A 15,621-nucleotide genomic window follows, 5' to 3' on the forward strand; every position below is an offset into this window, starting at 1 on the left:
AACCACATGCGTAATTAATTCTATTTGGTCTTGATAGGTTTTTTAGCATTTTTCATCTCTTGGGACGAGCAATGATTTAAGCTTGGGGTTTGCTAATTCTAAAATATAGAGTTATTTTTAGCACTTTTTAAGATATAAATTATGTAAATTATGGGTAGTTGATAATAGAGGTGATCATGGGCAGGGCCGGGCCGAGTTCAAGTCGGGCCCAGAAAAAATTTTTGGCCTCGGGCCCAGCCAGGCCTGAAATATAGGCCTAAACTTTTGTCTAGGCTCGGCCTGGGGAAAAATTCCTAAGCCTGAGCCCAGCCCAGCCCGTTTTTTTTTAAAACACTAAAATTGTATAAAAAACTTGCAAATTATAAGCAACCAACCAGAATATCCATACATTAACCAATCTACATATTTAATTTTATAACAAAATAAGAGCTTATGGATATAAAGTTCCGTTGCACCCTAAGCATGCCAATTTCATTTGGCTTATGCCTTATATGATAAACAGTAACGCTAATGGGGGAAAAACATTGATCAACTTAAATCGCTTAAAGATTTGAGCATAACAAAGTATGAATTCATATTGCAAGTTTTTTTATTTCAATCTAAGAGAGGTCTTTCAAATGCCTTTCCTCCACCAAAATAACTTTTCTTTCCCCGACAATTATGGAGTTGATATAAATCTTTCTTTTGATAAAAAACAACTTTTTATATATAACCATGAATCAAACACATCTCTTTGCTTTTAATAGGCACTCAAGCTCTATCAGAACCATCAGCAAAAGATACAAGTACCAACCACATCCCACAATTAAGCATTAAGCAACCATTTCCAAAGGAACTAGAGTTACATCTCTTTTCTAATGTGTTTCCATGAACCTTTAGGACCCTGAAATTTTGACAAATTCCTTCTCTTTTCTTACAAACACAGAGGATATTTGTCACTACAAATAGGATAATGGCCACCCCATGATTAATTACTTCATTTACGAATTTATAGTAATAAAATCCTGGTTACAAAGATGACAAGTACTGCAGCGGCCAATCCCACACTTAAAACCTAAGGCAGCAAATAATCAACATCCTCCAAGTTGAACTAGTTCTCTAATAAAAAAATTAGCCAGTTAAACATATAAAACTGGTTACTATATACTAGATATAGAGAAATAGTGCTTTAAGTGTCACTATAAGCTAAAAATGCCCATTCTACCGAAATTATCCAATCTATATTGATATATAGTTGTTGTTCAATCTCATTTATGTCTCTTGTAGCCAATCAGACAAATCAATACATTTCGCCTTAAACTTAATTAGGATGAAAAATTTATATAGGTTAGAAAGTCCTTTTGTAGAATGATAGCTACATACTAAACTCGAATTTTTCGATTAAAATAGATCTCAAGATGTAGCCTACCTTATCCATGTTGGGGACAAGCTCCTGAAGCTTTCTAATGCGATCGCTAATTTGTGTTCTCTGAACCTAACAAAAATAGTCATAGATAGTTAGAACTAAACATAAACACCATTTTACATCTTAATTATCAGCAAATGAAAACACTTACCCTTTCTGCAATACTTCAAGGATGAGTAGCACACCCTCGCTTCGCACAGACCCTGCAAGGTACCGAATCCTCCAAAAGTTTCTCCATATCTACATCTATAAGATTAAATATCCCACCAGAAATCTGATCACTTAGCTCTCCTTTGTACCCAAAAATAGAAGGAAAATAATGGGTATTGTAAAAAAAATTGGGGATTCAACCATATATATTTTTGCTCAAAAGAGTAAATTTATCCTTTCCTTTTTGGCTAGAAATGTATGGCCATTAGTTGGTCAGCTTTAAAAGGAAATAGTAAAGCCTAAACCATTAAAAGAATACTAAAAAGAATATAATAAGAAGACGATCAATATCTATCCTTTCACAGGTAATTCAAAGACGACAAAAACATAAAACAGAAGTATTCAAAATCCATATAATAGAAAAACTAACAAGCTGTGGAAGTTGAAATATAATATTAGTATGGCTATCTCTTAGTCTTACCAACTGAGAATGGAACTTTGTTAGTGGGAATTGCGTATCAAGCTCACTAGCCCTCTTAATCGAGGGAGAAACATCCATGGTTGGCGATAAATAGTCATAATTTGCAACAACTCCAAAGTTAGAGAAGTAGGCATCAAAGGCAGCAGCAGGATTATTCCCAAGAAAATTAGCTGGAGAACTTATGGATATAAAGTTCTGTTGCTTCGCTCTAACCTCTAATTCTGGAAATGGGTGGAGCCGTGGAGGATCGGAGGTGGATCGGTGGAGGTGGATTGGTGTCGGAGGTGAAGGTTGATTTTCGAATTGAGAAAAAAAAAAGGAGGGCAGTCGGGCACGGGTTAGGGATTGTGATTCGTGGAAGAGGGGAAATGGGAAATGGGGAAATGGGTGTTAAACTGTTAATGGGAAATGTATTTTAAAAAATAAAAATAAAATATATATTTATTATATTTGGGCTGGGCCCAGGCCAAAAAAATTTTGCCTGTGGCCCAACCCGTTTTCTAAACGAGCCTCGTTTTTTGACCAAGCTCATATTTCAGGCCTATATTTTTACCCGAACCCTCCCATATTTCGGGCAGGCCATCGGGCCAAGCCGGGCCACCTAACCCATGATAACCTCTAGTTGATAACACTTTTTATAGTTTTTCTTTATTATTATTTTTCAATGCTATGTAAATGTGTTATTTTAACTAATTTTATGCTAAATAATTTGTTTTCCATATTTTTTAGGAAATAAAAGAACCCATTAGAGGAAAGAAAGTAGGAATTCAAGTGTTAGGCTGATTTGTTAACGTCTTTGGATGTCCCAAAAATGCTTATTGGGCTTTAGAATCCATCTTGGCCCAACTCTAAAAGGAGTTAGCATCCTTGGACAACCCACTAAAAAATTTGAAGGCCCAACCCATCCAAAAGGAATCCCAAACCATCTATCCAAGGGAAAAATAATCCACAAGACCTTTCCTTCAACCTTATTCCTTGAATCAAGGAACCAACAAGAGAAAATAAGGGGATGACAACCACCAAGTGGAGGGAATCAAGGGGACGAATTCTTCCTCTTCCACAAATACCAAATTCATCCACTCTTCTTCCACTACTCAACGAATGGGCACACAAGTGAGATTTTCAAGGGATTCCTATGCTATTTTTAGGATGGGACGTTAAGGGGCTTCTCCACTATAAATAGGGCATCATTCCATCATTCATTAATCCTATTTTTTTCCACTTCTTAAGCACTACACTCTAGATAAGAAACATTAAATTGAGAGAAGCAAAGCAGTAAGATTTTGAGAGTTGCTAGAATCGACATTGAGAGAATATTTCTGCATCAAAGCAAAGGAGGGGAGCAAAGGAAGATCAATACTACCAGTGTTAAAGAAGTCAACAAAATTGACTTTTGGTTTCTTTCTTCTACTCTTTTACTTCTGTTCAAGTTGATAAACATGATTGCAATTTATTCTTTTGCTTTCAGTTCAATGTTTATAGCTTAATTTTGTTGAAGTCAGGTTAATTGCAATTAATTGATTTATTTTATTTATACTTTGTTAATTATGTTTTTTGTATTAGCTTGTTTACTCATTTAACTAAAATCATGCTCATGTTTATTCATGCATAATTAATGTTGGGAAACATTTGGACTAATTATTTTATTCAAACAAAATGATAATTAGTGGACACAATATTTGAATGGTGCATATTTGATTTCTTGGAAATTTAATTAGTAATGGTATTTAACAATATTGTTACCTTGTATAACCACGATATCTGCTTGTGAGGTTTTGATGTAAATTGATCATAGAAATATGCTAAAGAGACTTCAAGGTTAAAAAGTTTGATTTCATAACTTTTAATTTAAGGTTAGTAAATAGCCAATTTGCCAACGGATTGACCGTAACATTATTAAAATTTTTAAATTAAAGGAAAGTAATTAATCTAGCTCATTCATGTCATATTAATTTAAGCTTGTGCTTTGTTGATTTTTATTCTGTAGTATTTACTTTCATTTTTCTTTGCAAATTTAGGGAATTTACATTAGGTAAAATATTTATTAAATTCACTTTTATTTATTTCTTTCACCGACTTGTTATTTAATAATTTCACAATTTTTGCCTTACATATACAATCCCTGTGGAGACAATACTTTTTACTTATTACTTTATTACTTGTTGACAACTATGTATACTTGGACATCATTGATGGATAAAATATTTATTTTCTGCGATAGCGTACAAGCTCGTCCAACATCGTTTTCATGAAATGTTGGAGAACTTGCACGCCATTAACAAGGCTGGTGCAACGTACCTCTCTAACATACCCTTTGAGTAGTGGACTTAGTCGTGCAATGGAGGTCTACGATACGGGCACATAACAATGAACCTAGCAGAATGCATCAATTCCTTATTGAAGGGGACATTTCATTTGCAAGTAACGTCCGTTGTGAAAGAAACATATTTCTGCTTGGCGGCATTATTTTCAAAGTGAGCGGAAAAATACAATGGACAGATAAAGGACAGACACGTTTGGTGTGAGGATGTGATGAAAGAAATAAGAGACAATGCAAAATAAGCAAACTATGTCTACAGTGTGTCACTCGCGTCCAAACCTATTGTTTCAAGTTATAGAGTTCGACAGACCCGACCAAGGTATTTCCGAGTAAGCCTACTGTGTAAACTTGAGACAACGGACTTATGTTTGTAGTTGATCATAGAAATATGCTAAAGAGACTTCGTTATCCATGCGCACATGCAGTTGTTGCTTGCAAAGCTTTGTGGATGAAGTGCGCAAACTAGAACACATATACAACATGTGGAAAGCTAAATTCCCACCGGCCCTAGATGAACATATGTGGCCACTTGTATCGACTGCTCCATTCTAGTTGGTACAAAATATTTTATTGCATCGGAACCTAATAGGTCAATCAAATTCTAATCGAATACGCGACAATATGAATATTCGGGAGAGGACAGACCAACCAAGCTTATGCAATTATTATAAGAACCAGGGCATACTAGCCAAAATATCCACACTTCGAGGATACATTGAGGACAAGACCTCGTTAACAAATTTATCCATTTTTCGTATAATGGTTTGTTAATTTTTTTTCATAGATATATAAATATTGGTAAATTTTAAATATCGATATATTATTCATGTGCAAAACAGAATGATACAATATAAAAATCTATTCCATTTTTTTTGGAAACCTAATTGACCATATATGTTTTTTTATATGAAATACCTAATGCATGGAAATAATTGTACCAATACATATATTGATACTTTGTTGAAGTCTCGATACTTTTTGTTTGTTTATCAAATTTTTTTTAACTTTAAAGCTCAAACTGGTATTGATACGATAGGTTTGGTATCTATAAATTAGTTAAGGTATCGATATTTTGTTCAATGTATCGATAAATTTATTTTTTTTAATTTTTTTAACTTCGAAGCTCAAAGTGGTATCGATACCAAGTCAGGGGTATCGATACTTAGGTCTATTACATAATATTTTCTAACTGCTTGAAAGATAGATTTTGAAGTTTATCTCTTACAACTATTTCAAACAAATTGTCACTTAAAACTTATCGATTGTGTTTCAAAAACAATATTTATTTCAAACCATTACATTTGTAATATCGATCTCAAGTATCAAAATTTACATGTATGATTTACATGATAAGACAAAAAAATCATCGGCTTCGTCAGGCTGAATGTGTGCCACAACCCATGGGTATTGGTTGCAAGAAAGATTTCTTCTTTGTACAAAGATTTCTTCTTTGTACAAGTTGGGGTTCTAGCTCCTCTTCTTCATATTCAACTTCACCTCGATCGTCGTCTTTATATTTATCTCCTTCCTCTAAGGTTGAGTGCTATGTCATCGTAGGTTGCCATCGTGTGTCCTTCGTTCTATAAACAGGTAGTTGAAAAGATGAGCCACATTGGTAGAACAATGATGTTAGGGGTGTTTGTGACACTAACGGGGTACAAGTGTATGGTGTTGTATACATCGGTTGCATATAATATGGTGGAATTTTCAGAGGTGGTGGATACGTCGATATTGATGTGTAATATGCTGGGGACGAATGTGGTGCAAAAAACATAGCTGCAGAATTGCAAAAGGTGTTGAAGCAGGGTACGATGGTGTGCAGTGTGGTGCTTGTGTAAAAAATACATGGTTAGTGAAAGCACCAGAATAAGTCTAGCTATAATGACCGGGAGGTGGTGCTTTAATAGCCCGATTTTTAGCGATACCGAAAACAGTAGTTTCGAAACTCTGTTTTCTAGTGATTAAGTCCGTAAATGTTAATTATTAATATTTATGAGGTTATTATAGTATTATACTAAATCTTGGATTTTGCATCTAAAATGAAAAACCTTCTTTGATCATTATTTGAATAGATAACACAACCATGATATTGGTGGAAAATTCAGATCTGTCAATGCTAACATTAATCTATACACTCTTCTAACATCAGTACAATTCTCTTCAGTCTACAATTTCTACCATTTTGTAACAAGTCAACCAATATATATCATGAATGATATCATATTTTTAAGGAAATGTACCGATAATAATACTAGTAACAGAAACCTCCCCATGAGCTCGAATAACACAAGCTCTGACAGTAGCCTCAGCTGTAGATCTGATAATCGTATATTTAATCTTCATTTTATTGTTCTCTACACTACTATTATATTCTCGATCGTCTATTTTTCTGAGGAGTGGTCACAGATTTCATACTTTGTTTCTCGTTTCAGTCTGTCCAATTCAAACAATCTCGTTTCCAATGTTCCTTAGAACCACATAAATAAAAGCCTCATTATATAGTCAACACTCACCTCAATGATTTTTCACTATGAATACAAACCGATCTATCCATTTTACAAATACTTCCAATACTGGCTGCTGATGTAGTCGGGGATCTCAAGTTACTTGATTTCGGCTTATCTTTTCTTGAAAATCCTGACGGATAAGTGAAACAACTATAAACATCTTTTGATTACATCGATGGAGGATTCAAAAATGATCTAATTGTACTCTGTTTACCGCAATCACGGAGTCTCAACTTGGTCTATTTCCTTTCATTGTATACGTCTTCCACGTTTTATGATCGTTTAGATAAAATTACAAACTCTTTCTATTTCAAAGCTCTCATTAACATTTGTACATCTTCAATTAGACCCCATATAAAACGAGTCAACATTTTAGCTTCTATTGGTACTATATCTCTGGTATATTTACCAAGTCTGATAAACTCTCGTTCATTCTTTGTTACAGACATAATTCTCTGTTTTAGCTCTAGAAATGCTCTGTGCCTCTTTTCTAGGTACAGTCAAATGATGTATTTCTTCTTGAACTCTAATTGGAAGAGTTTTCAATTTTCTTGATATTTAGCAAAACCTGTTGTCAAAGTTATTCATCTATGATAACCTTCACCTTTCAAAGTGACATAGTGCTTTAGACTATCTTCAGAAAAACATACTATTTCATCAAAACTTGCTAAGTATTTTCCAACAATATTCAATTCTAGCCGCATCATCATCAGTTTCATCCCTGAATTATTTAGCTCCATGTTTCAAAATCTTATTAACTAAAGGTTTATGAACACTTACCAGATTTTGAGGACAAAAGAATGCTTTGGAAGGTACCATTGGTGGTGAAGGTCGTGGAGCCACAAGATTAGCTCGCATAACTCTAAGAATTATTAGTTTATCTTTTAAAAGAAAAAACCTCTTGTTTCACTATCCAACCTCTGCGAAATGACACACTATAACTAGCTCCTTGATTGGAAGCGAAAACATTACCATTTACCTCATCTAATACTACATAATTTAAACTCAGCTGAAAGTCAGGTCGAATCATACTACATCACACTATCCCAAATTAATGAGGCATGTATTTCTAGATTCAACACAGGCTATGTTCAGTCCTAGAATCAACTAAACCGTAGCTTTGATACCACTAAATGTAAAACCCCTTATCTATCCAGTCATAAGACCTGAGCTACAAAGTGCTACAGTTAAAGCTAAAACAAAACACATTCAATTCACATCAATTATTTCAAATAAACGTGATATTTATTCAAAAATACACAATTAACATTCAAATTATACATGAATCATACAATCATAATCACTTCACTGCATAATCACCCAATATAAATCTTTCTCGGGCCTTATACAAGCTTATGTATTCACTAGTATCAAGCTAAAAATTAACTAGGACTAATGTGCAACATTTTTGAAATTAAAGATCAATTATATCATAAATAAAGCCTTCCAATAATCAATCATGTCATAAACATTCAAATATTATTAAATACAATTAAATCTGAGCCTTAATTGAGCTTACGAAAGCTCAAAAATTGACCCAAAAACACATAGCGATCAAATCGTAATATTTTAAAAAGATAATGGAAATTATGCAACACAGAGGTCACACGGTTGTGTGTCCAGGCTATGTAACTCACTGAACTCGTGTGGATCAAATTTCAAATTTCATAAAAAATCACACGACCGTGTGACAGACTGAAATCGTGTGATACATATACTTCTTAATTTCTAAAGAGCACACAGCCGTGTCACTAGCCTGTGTGTGACACATGGCCTTGTGTCAAACCGTGTGGTGTAAAAATAAGTCACTACATGCATAGCTCAATTAAACCATTCAAAGGGACCTAAAATACACATTTAGCCAACACAAATACTTGTTCAAACATACACTTTCCATGCCAAAAATACAACTTGTAACTTCTTCCTAAATACTTTACCAATATGCCACATTGGAATCATCACAATGAATATCTAAGAAACTTTCAAAACATTCATCCAATTCAAATAGGCATATAAGCTTATGTTACAACTTTCAATTTATCAAAATAACTTGTCAAAATCTCACTTCATTGACCTCACTTTATTTCACACCAAACTTAACCATTTAGGCTTCAAACATAGCTACTATCATTTAACATACATGCATTAAAATTTCATCCTAGCATTATCTAGAATCGACCTCTTTGTTACTTCAAAATTATGAACACCTTAACCACACACACATATAACATTCATGTTTCCAAGACATACAATATAACCTTTCAAAACTAACATTACATATAAACCATTTCAACAACTTTACAAAATTATCTCTTAAAACTCAAGAACACATATTCACATCCAAAACTATATACATTGACTTACCATTTAACACCATTTTTAATATCATTTCCATATACCAAAACTTATACCACCAAATCATATTCAAAGCCAAACAAACTTATCAATCCAAACTAGTTATATTAACCTATGGAACATTAGGACCTAGTCATTCACTTGTCACAAATATGGTTATTCACTTGCCACATACATATCTTATAATAATACCAAATCATCCAACATCATCCAACATCATCAACATCATTAAACCAAGATCATGAACATCCAAGATAATTTAAACAAAAATACAACCCTAAATACAGGACACATAACTGAATCTGTAACAAAATAAAAGACTATCGAATCAGAGGCTAAATAGTGTGAGCTCTGAGTTGATCCGATCGACGCATTCCACAAATTAACCTATTCAGAGACAGAAAAGCAAACAAGAAAAGCATTACGACTACTTAGTAAGCTCATATGACATTTAGACAACATACCTTGACCTTAAACTAAATTAAACTATTAAATCAATTTGGTAATTATTATGGCATTCTTATCTTCCTTGTACTTCTGTATACATTTCCACAAAAACAACCAATAGGTTAGTTTATTTATACATCAAGAACTATTAATGCAAATCACATATACTTATTCAAAGATTTAATATAGCAAAGCATATAATATCCAATTCATCATCAATTTATAACACATATACTTAAGTTCTCTTTCATAGCACATTCAATCATACTCGTTTTGAAACATTAGAAATTACTTCATTCAATTTTTTATTCACACACAATTCATACGTGTAATAATCAATTTCATAATTAATCTTTCTATTCATTTTGGAATTGTTTACTTACTATTTTCGCCCGGAGAACTATAGTAAATTTACTTTGGATGCACGGGATAAGATTGCTCACACAAGTTGTAAATTGGGACATTAACCCATAGCTATGGAGAATCTGTAACACATGCAGGATCTCAGCCATCGGTAAGGTATCCATCATCGGTACATAGTACCTGATAAATTATAAACACTGGCATATAGTGCCTGATACAATATAAACACTGGTACATAGTACGTGATAAACTATAAACATTACCACATAGTGCTTAATACAATATAAATATTGGTACATAGTACCTGATAAATTATAAACACTGACACATAGTGCCTGATACAATATAAACATCGGTACATAGTATCTGATAAATTATAAACTCCGGCATATAGTGCCTGCTATAATTAAAACCTAATGACATGTCATTTATATCTTAGTTATTCACTAAGTTTACACGGGCCTTAACACTGTCTTAGTAACATTTTAATCTTTGTATCACCATTCTATACATATCATCGTTTCACATAACGTTTCATTCATACAGTACTATTATTGTATTCATACTAATTCAATCTCTATAGCCATATATACGCCTTCATATTTCAAAAAACAATCCAAATACATTTTAATATTGACATATACACATCATTCAATCGTATCACAGCTTCGATCAATCAATACCACTCATCTATTCACTATTACCATTTAACTCTCTTATATTACAATTTAGTCTGATAGATGTCATATTAATAAAAATTACACTTCTGTATATAAAAAATTAATAGGTATAAACAAAAAATTCAAATATAATAATAGAATACAATAAGTTTCATATGAACTTACCTAGAAAATAGCAACCAACGAGAAGTTGAGGACTAATTTGTAATTTCTCCTATTTCTCAATTATTATCTGATTGATCCAAATCCAATCTATAATAATTCATTACAAATTATCTTTTCTAAACATCTTATAACAGAATATATTAAGCATGTATCAACTTAATTTCATTTTTTGTATGTCCCCTAAATTTTTGGATTTTATTCAATTTAGTCCCTAAGACCGAAATTTTCACATTTAAGCCATATTTTATCAGCTTGATTTCAATTTCATCCTTGTACAGTCCTCTAAATTCAATAATTACGTAAATTTCATATTAGTTTCAATATTTACATTTTAGTCCATAAACTCAAAATTAACAAATTTCACTCTACAATTTAGTCCCTATTTCATCTCTAAGTTTAACCAATAATATAATAGCATCAAAAAATGCAAAGTTCATTAATGGTAACATTTAAGATCTTTAACAATATCAAAAATTAACACCCGAGTTAGCTACACCGAGTCACAATGATATCAAAAACATAAAATTCATGAAAAATGGGTTGATGTAAACTCACTATGCAAAGTTAAATGCTTGAGCCCTAAGAGAGTTTTCTTCAATGGAGGTTTCGATGGAAGGGATGAAGATGAGATAGTTTTTTTCTCTCACCTTCCACCTTATACTTATTTGTTTTACTAATAATATCTTATACATATATTAATATTTAAAAAATGTTAACATTATTAATTAAAATCCCTTCAAACCGTGCACTTACATGCTAAAATGGGTTGACTTCCAATATAAACCTTGGTTAATTATCATTCAAGCCCTTTTAATAATTAAAAATCAATAGCAATTAACTTTTATGATATTTACGATTTAGCCCTTATACCTTAATTAACTATCAAATCATTAAAATTTTTGAACCAGAATTCAATTAACCTATATAAGAACTTTGTAAATATATAATAGAAATATTTACGAGCTTGGTTTGCAAAAATGAGGTCCCAAAACCTCATTTTCTAAAACCACTAACTTTAGGTACAAATCACTTGTACCTTGACCAACTTCCACATAACCAAAATTATTAGACCATAATTTAGTATAATATAGTAATAACCTTGTAAATATTAATAATTAAAATTCATGAACTCAATCATTGGAAAACGGGATTTCAAAACTACTGTTTCTAGTACCGCTTAAAATAGGGTTGTTACAGGTGTAGCCATCGGTGCCTCTTATTGGGTTCAAGCCTGTGTTGAACTCATCTCAGCACCTTTTCCACACCTTAGATTCTGGTTTGATCGTTGTGGCCTTCTTGGACTACGTTGCCTACCCCTCGCCTCCTTCGGCAGTAGATATGGCTTGTCATGGTGTCTCAACCATGGCATGTACTCCGAATCAGTTGCCAATTCCCAAGCAACAATTGGTTCACAGATAGGTAAGAAATCATACCTATGCTCCCAAATGTTGATATATTATTTGTGAAATTTAAGCTAATCTTCATCGGTTTTCTCCAACAAGTTGACCTTGTGCAGTGTTCTGATGTCTTGGGGTGGCAGCAGAATAGTTTACCTAAACCCAAATTTGTGCATCACTCGATCAAATTCGTGTATTTTCCCTGTGGTGTAAACTATCAACAACGCCTTCACATGTCAGATATTGCTATTGAACAAGAATTTGGATAGGACCCATTCAAACTATAGTACGAAATAATAAAGTTTATTATCTTCTTAATATTAATTTTGAATCCTTACATAAATATTACATAATTAAAAAGTTTAAAAAACTAATTTCAGCTTTCGGTTGCTGATCTAACAATAGTCGAAAATCTTCGAGCTCCTCTAGTAGTCCCACATAATTCGGGTCATGGTTCCACCTATTCAAATAATTTTTTTTAAATCGGCTTAATTAAATAATATAATGATAATTATATTATAGAATTAATTTTACCTTGTTACGAATGGGAAAGCATAAGGGTAGTTGGCTCGGGGACGTAAAAATGGTAGCTAGATCTATGCCCATGACTGTAGAAGGAGTACACAACCACCATTTTTTTATTTTTTGTGGTTGTGTCATCCGACACATCTCTTGGTACAACGTCGCCAACACGACTAACCCCCAACTAAGTCGGCATGCTTTTTTTAAGTTGAAGAGTTGTAGCAACCACCTGAAAAGTACAAGAGTTCAAAATTTATCGAGCATCAGAACACCTCCGATTAACCTCAAAAGGTACGCTCGGGCGTGTTGTTCTCTTTCAACGGGACTTGAACTCCCGTAGAGATTTCAAAAATTTTCTTGCAACCATTTCATCTCTATCTGGTCACCGAAAAGCCTTTTTGGCACCTTGCCAAACAATTACTCGCAAGTGTCACTCCAATCGCCAACTGCCACCGATCCCATAACAACTGGCCCATTCACCCGTAAATTGAGCTATAATTGAACGTCCTCGAGTGTGATTGTACACTCACCGCATGGAAGGTGAAATATGTGTCTTAGGTCTCCATCTTTCCACTAACACACTGATAAGTGTAGGGTCCAATTTACACCCCCGAGCATACAAGACACGTGCAAGAATCCCACAACTTCCAAATAGGGTTCAATCATATGCGAAAATATTATAGATAGATTTTGCATACACGACTCCAAAATATGATCTTCGGCGTGATTATAAAAAATAAAAAATAAATAAAATTTAATATTTTTAACAACTTAATAATGAACTTAAATAAAATTATAAAAATTAAAAATATTTTCTTACCATTTACAGTTGAATCGCGGAAATGTGGTTGTCATTGAAATGAATAAGAGTATTTGTCATTCCAAAATTGATTTAAAATGAATAAAAAACCCGAATTAAATCAAGAATTTAAGAGAATTTTAATTAAAATTTTAGAATTAAATTCTTGAAAGAATTGAGAGAATTAAGAGAATTGATAGAAATGGATTTGATTGAAAAAATAAGGAAAATATTTGGGTTTATATAGAAATAAAAATTAGACGTTTTTTATGGTCGTTAGCAACTGGACCGTTAGGGGAGGTTACCGTGGGGTGAAAAAGCATCCAGCTGGACGCGTTTCCCCTTTTCTCCAAGACTAGCCTATTCCGGTAAATATGTTACAAATTGGCCTAATCACTCAATTAATTTTTAAAATTGACATTTTTGCCTAATTTAGCCTTTTTTTTCCTTCCCAGGAAACCCTAGAGACCACTGTTCTTTTAGCCGCCGTTGATGGTACACTACGACCGACAATGCCACAAAAAATAACCTCTCTTTTACCCCTTCAACCTTTTTCTTCCTTTCATCCAGTGCCGCCGTGAGTTATCGTGGTCCTCCGTTCACTACCGCTATCTTGGGCGGAAAACGACACCAATCAAATCCTTTTCCTCTCTTGTTTTTATTTTCTGAAATGGTTCCCTCCAATACGAAGGTATAATATGTATAGTTAGGTTATATTTCTTTACAAAAACAATATGATTGCGGGATACGCTATAGATAATGTTAAATGGTTCTGGAGGGCCATCAATTTAAAGTATAGGAGTATGCCATTCTTGCAAAAAGGCAAATGAAATTAAAGAGATCAGTATTGTCGTGTTTTACAAATAAAATCAAAATGATATACTAAAATATGGTATAATCTTATATAGAAGAAAAATATATTGAAAAAAATCCTAAACGATATATTAAAATACTATATATATAACATTGTTGATGCAGGAGCTTGATCAGAGGAAGAAAGCACAGGCTTGGCTCAAGCTCACATGATGGTAGCACAAGATCCCCATCTTAATTCATGAGCAAAATTTGATAGACTTGGTCCAAGTTGAGTGTCATGTTTTACACCCTAAACTTTGGTTAGCACTTTTAACTTGGTTTTATTATTATTTTTTCTAAGAAATTAGGTAAGATTTAGTATCTAGAAAAAAATTTCAAAATTTTTTTTTAATTTTGATTTATATAATGATATGGCACTCTAATATTAGGGCAAAATACTAAAAAAGCCATTTTTTTAAATTTACCAAAATAGGCCCGGTATTTTATTCTTTACCGGAATAGACTCTTTTCCCCTAAATCGCGTCCACGTAAGCGCAAAGTCAGAGGATATGTCAGCAAATCGCGTTCACGTCAGCACGCTATGGTGACGTGGCAACAAAGCGCGTCCTTGAAAGCGCGATTTGTGTCCACATCATCAAAGCGCGCTGACGTGGACGCGATTTGCTGCCACGTCGCGCGCCCTTGGGGACGCAATTTCACTGTGTTTCCCATGTTAGGATTTTTAGGGTTTTGGAGAGAAATTAATTAATTAAATTACGTTTTGTAATTAAAATTTATTAAATTTTAGGGTTTAGGGTTTCATAATTAAATTAATTAAAATTTATTCAAAATTTGATTACGTTTCGTGTTTATGGGTTTTTAAGATAAAATCAAAGCAGGATGATTTATCAGAAGGATTTTTGCAGTCACGCCCACGTGTACGCGCTTTTGCTATAGTAGGTCCTGGAAAAATAATTTCGAGTTGACGTTTCTGAGCAAATAGTATAAAAAACGCTTCAAGCAGGATACTATATGTGAAGAATTTGTGAAATCGTGCCCTCCTGGACGCGCTTTTGCTACAGTTGGTCCTAGAAGAAATAATTTTGAGTTGACGTTTCTAAGCAAATAGTATAAAATCGCTTCTACTAGGATGCTTTATGAGAAGAATTTGTGAAATCGCGCCCACGTGGACGCGCTTTTGCTGCAGTAGGTCCTGAAAAAATTATTTCGAGTAG

General features: G+C 33.3%; 1 pseudogene; it reads right to left on the reverse strand.

The window, feature by feature from the left end:
• Positions 1–308: 308 nt before the first annotated feature.
• LOC107899921 (transcription factor bHLH80-like) lies at positions 309–2,411 on the reverse strand (annotated as a pseudogene).
• Between the last annotated feature and the right edge of the window lie 13,210 nt (positions 2,412–15,621).

The sequence above is a fragment of the Gossypium hirsutum genome, chromosome D08, assembly GCF_007990345.1.
Source record: "Gossypium hirsutum isolate 1008001.06 chromosome D08, Gossypium_hirsutum_v2.1, whole genome shotgun sequence".
NCBI classification, from domain to species: domain Eukaryota; kingdom Viridiplantae; phylum Streptophyta; class Magnoliopsida; order Malvales; family Malvaceae; genus Gossypium; species Gossypium hirsutum.